Source organism: Cynara cardunculus, assembly GCF_001531365.2.
Source record: "Cynara cardunculus var. scolymus isolate 2C chromosome LG 3, CcrdV1, whole genome shotgun sequence".
NCBI classification, from domain to species: domain Eukaryota; kingdom Viridiplantae; phylum Streptophyta; class Magnoliopsida; order Asterales; family Asteraceae; genus Cynara; species Cynara cardunculus.
This window is the reverse complement of record NC_037530.1, coordinates 22,566,673-22,571,777: the sequence shown is the minus strand read 5'-3', so window position 1 is coordinate 22,571,777 and position 5,105 is coordinate 22,566,673. Positions and strand designations below refer to the sequence as shown.

Genomic DNA, 5,105 nt, shown 5'->3' with positions numbered 1-5,105 from the left:
TCGATTAGTGTTGGGTTTGTTTGACGTTAATGCAATTGGCAATTAAATTCTAAGTCTGTGACTAGGTTTGATTAGCTAAGTAGAGGTTTCGTAGAGTGTTCAAGACTGATCATGCTTTTATAACGAACAGAATATTGACGCGTGTCGATGTCCTAACCAACTTAGTTTCTTTTGAGAAAACGGATTGAATGAGTCGATGATATATAATCCAAAGGATTAGTTGATTGATGCTCATTGCTAGTCTCGTTTTTATTAGTGTTTAAAGTTTTCAATTTATTTTGCACATTTAGGCTGTTTATAAATCATCCAACCCTCCCCCCCCCCCTTTTCATATATAGTGTTTTTTTTGTTAATGAATTTGCACACGTTTTCGTCTTGGACTTACGGTTAACTTCGAGTCCCTGAGGAGATGACCCTACTTATCGCTATCACACGTGTGTTTTAGAGATAATAGGCTTATTTTTATAAATTCTATTATTTGCCGGACTCGACACCTGTCAAATTTTTGGCGCCGTTGCCGAGGACTTGGCAAAGTTTAACTGTTTATGCCAAGATCGTTTCGTGCAGGTTCACCATTGCAAATTGATCCGGAAATTGAGAAAACCGCAAAGAAGCTAAGAAAGCAAGCTAAGCTTCTAAAGAAGCAAGGCGCATCTACTTCTTCACCGGTTCTCCATATTTGGAAAGATATTGAGTTGTCATCCGATTCTGAAGACCAAACGGAGGACGAAGAAGAGAAAGTTCATTCTGAGCAAGAAGAACCGGTAATCGAGACTGAAGAGGAAATGGTGAATCCCGAACACACTTTAAGGGAATGGGCAGCACCCAACGTCGCCGAGCAACCTCTTTGCATCACTTATCCGCCGGAAGAGGTAAGTGCTGAACTTAAAACTGGTTTAATACACTTACTACCTCGTTTTCATGGTTTAGCTAACGGAGACTCGTACAAGCATATGACCGAGTTCCACATGGTATGCTTAGGGATGAAGCCACAAGGCACGACGGTGGAGAATCTCAAGCTGAAGGCATTCCCATTCTCCCTAGTTGACGCAGCTAGGGAGTTGCTTTTCTACTTACCGCCGGGATCCATCACCACTTGGGTGCAAATGGCGAGAGCATTCCTCGACAAGTACTTTCCCGCATCCAAAGCCGCCGGGCTTAGAAGAGAGATTTGTGGGATCAAGCAGAAGGACATGGAGTCTTTATACGAGTATTGGGAGCGCTTCAAGCGCCTTTGTGTAAGTTGTCCTCAACATGGAATTTCTGATGAATTACTAATTCAGTATTTTTATGAAGGCTTGCTACCGATGGAAAGAAAGATGATGGATGCTGCGAGTGGAGGAGCTATAGTGAACAAGACGCTAACTCAAGCAAGGACTTTGATAGACACCATGGTGGAAAACTCCAAGCAATTTGGAGTACGAAGTGACATAGGTCGAGGCGCTAGTGAGGTACATGTTAAATCTTTAGAAACTAAAATAACTGATTTGACTAACCTTGTGAAATAGCTTGCCATGGGTAATATGCCTCAAGTCAAGGCATGCGGATTTTGCTCATCAGTGGCACACCCTACTGATGCAGGCCCAACTTTACATGAAGAAGAAGAGCAAGTGAATGCCATTGGGGGTGGCAACTTTTAGAGATCAAGCAATCGCCCGACCCTTTCTCAAGCACATACAACCCCGGTTGGAGGCAGCATCCGAATCTGAGCTATGCCCCAAGGCAAGGACAAGGACAAGGTCAGCAATTTCAGCAAAGCGGTTCATTCCATCAACCTCAACAGTTTCAACCTCAACAATTCCAAGCACCGCTCGGATATCCTCAACAACATCAACCGAAGGCACCATTTCAGCCGAGTGCCCAACATCAACATCAAGTGTCACCGCAAGCTCCTAGTGGCTCAGGTATGTCATTAGAGGATTTAGTTAAGTCTATGGCTGCTAACATGGTGAAACTTCAACAGGAAACTCAGGCAAGTATTCAGGAYCTTCARGCCACTGTTGGGCAATTAGTGAACAAGGGTAAATTGCCATCTCAAACAGAGACGAATCCAAAGGCAAATGTGAGTGCTGTCACTTTGAGAAGCGGAAAGGAGCTTCAAGAGGTTGGAAAGAAGAAGAAGGAAAAGGTTCATAAGGAAGAAGAAGAGTTAGAGGTCAAGACATCCACTTCGGGCGCAAAGGATGTCAAAGAAGAGGAGGCAAAGAAGAAGACACCCGAAGTGATAGTTCAAGCACCGTCATTCCCGAGCCAGTTCGAGAAGACAAAGCGGGAGAGTGAAGAGAAGGAGATCCTTGACACATTTCGAAAAGTTCAGGTAAACATCCCTTTATTAGATGCAATTAAGCAAGTTCCTCGATATGCTAAGTTTTTGAAAGAACTTTGTGCTAATAAAAGGAAACTAAAGGGTACTGAAAAGATAAGCATGAGTCAAAATGTGTCCGCTGTTTTGCAAAAATAGTTACCACCAAAATGTAATGACCCGGGCATGTTTACCATACCATGAAAGGTAGGCAATGTCTCGGTAAATCAAGCCATGTTGGACTTAGGGGCATCAAGTAATGTTATGCCATATGCCATTTACTCATCTTTGGATGTAGGGCCCCTTAAGCCAACCGGTGTGGTAATCCAATTAGCGGATAGGTCTATTGTCTACCCTAAAGGGGTATTAGAGGACGTGCTAGTTCAAATGAATGAATTGGTCTTTCCGACAGATTTTTATGTTATAGATATGGAGGAGAAAAATGCCTCCAATGCCGGTATGCTTTTGCTAGGTAGACCATTTTTGAAAACCTCTAAGACTAAGGTAGACGTCCATAGTGGTAGTTTGACCATGGAATTCGATGGCGAGATGATTAAATTTAATATATATGATGCCATGCGATATCCGAGTGATGTTTCATCTTTATGCTTTGTTGATATTATCGAGTCTTTATCTGACACTATGACCAAGGCGTTCCATGACTCTCGTTTTTCATTTAAGTCTTTCACTAAAGGTCAGAAAGTTCTCCTCTATCACTCTAGATTTAAGTTATTTCCCGGTAAGTTAAGGTCCAGATGGATAGGACCTTTTGTCGTTTTAACTGTTTTTGAGCATGGTGCCGTAGAGATACAAAGTCTATCTACGGGGCAGATTTTCAAAGTTAACGACCATAGGCTAAAGCCGTTCTATGAAGGCTTTGATAGAGGGGATTTAGAGAGGGTAGCTTTGGACACGCCAAGCTACAAGAATTGAATCGAGTATGGTCTAGCCAAAAACATAAAAGAAAGGCTCTGCGTGGGAGGCAACCCACAAATTTCCATTTCTTGCTATTTATTGTTTTCAGTTATTTATTTTGTTTTTAGATTCTCTAGTTTGACTCTTAAATTTCTATGTTCTCAGGTTCACCCCGAATGTTGGACGCTTAAAGAGACGCGCCATCTCCACGGATTCTTACATTGGGAGGTCACTCATCATATCAGGGGAGTTTTCTGTTCCCTTTTCCTTGATTGCTTAGAGTGTCCTCTACTTATTGCATACCTTGAGGACAATGTATGAATTAAGTGTGGGGGTGGGGGTTATTTGCATGAATTGGGTATATAAATGGTYTTAGGGGTCAAATTTTTGCTTTTTGCAAATTTTGTGCTTAAATGAGGATCTTTGTCCGTTTTGACAATGGGTTAGCATGCTTTTATTGAGCTTAAATTGTTGATGACATTGAGTTTGGATGCATGTATAGCATGATTGAGCTTGATTGATAGCACTTAGAGTTAATTAGTGGTAGCATTTCGGTCAAAGTAGACTATTGCTAATCTTTTGAACTAGTTTTGAACACCGTGAGACTTTGAGCTTATTTAGACTAAACACTTGATATTAGTCTCAAATTCATTTCTTGTGTGATTGCGTCATGCCTAGATRTRCATCTCTAGAACTTGATYTTTCTCTYCTTAARACTACATGATATTTACATGCTAATAAACATGATAAAGGCCATCGTTTGCTCATTTTTATGTTAAACCACTAGCCTTAAGCCTACCCCTTATGTTGTTATTATTTCTTTTGCACACCACTTTGAGCCTTAGCCTATTTCCTTTGTTACCCACATCACGAACCAATCCAAACACGACTCACCCGACTAAGCACCAATGGAGTGATCCCAATATCCCTGTATACTTGAAAGTAGAATTCGTATGTTCGGGAAGAAAAAAAAATGAAAGAAAAGATTGAAAAGAAAAAAAAAACAGAAAATTCAAAAAGAAAAAAGAAAAAAAAGAAAAAAAAATATACATATGTGAAAAGCAAAATTACGTCGTCAATAAAAAAATAAAAATAGACGAAGAAAATGACGATACGGTTGAATATAAGCATTTCATCTCTATTCCCTATCGTCCGAAAAGGAATGAGCTTCAAAGATAGATACAAAAGTCCTTTGTGAAAATAAAAATAAAGTGTGTTTGAGTAGCTGAATTCTCCGTTGGTGTTAGGTCTTAATCACTTTTCCTAAATATTTCCCTACCGTACCCAAAGCCTTGTTTTCATTACACCTTTTAAGACCTTTTGATTTATAAGCATGTATTCTATCCAAGTTGTAGAGAGTGAGAGGTTTTTCAAGCTTATGGTAGATACATGTTAGTGTAGTGACGATTTGAGCGATACACTTTAACCCAAGGAGTGAATCGAATGTTACTTTGTTAATCCCATTCGTGAGAGTTCTCGAGATTAGCTTGTGTCTACTTGATTGCATGTGCATCCTCTTTTCAATGMTTTGTTGCAAATCTCAAACTCATGATATGCTATATGTGTTGACATTCTCGTTAGATTCGATTTTTAACTACATGTTAACTTAAGTCATTGCCGGGACGGACAATGATCTAAGTGTGGGGGAATTTGATAAGTGCAAATTTATACATTTTTACGTCAAAGTACCTTACAATTAATGTTAAATATATGCTTAAAAAGTGCCAATTTAATTCAAGTTAATCTAACTATGTGAGACCATTAAAGTTGAGAAAAATATGTTGATTATGTGTTTTTTTTTGGCCCAAACAGCAGCCCAAGTTTGCTGCCCAAAATTGCAGCCCATGAAAAAAATAAAAAAAGAAGAAGAGGAAACAGCAGCTCAAGG

General features: G+C 39.8%; 1 non-coding gene across 1 annotated transcript; it reads right to left on the bottom strand.

Annotated features, from left to right (window-relative positions):
• Positions 1 to 1,154: 1,154 nt before the first annotated feature.
• LOC112510622 lies at positions 1,155 to 1,261 on the bottom strand. The gene has a single exon (XR_003069000.1). It is a non-coding gene; the product is annotated as a small nucleolar RNA R71 (small nucleolar RNA).
• Between the last annotated feature and the right edge of the window lie 3,844 nt (positions 1,262 to 5,105).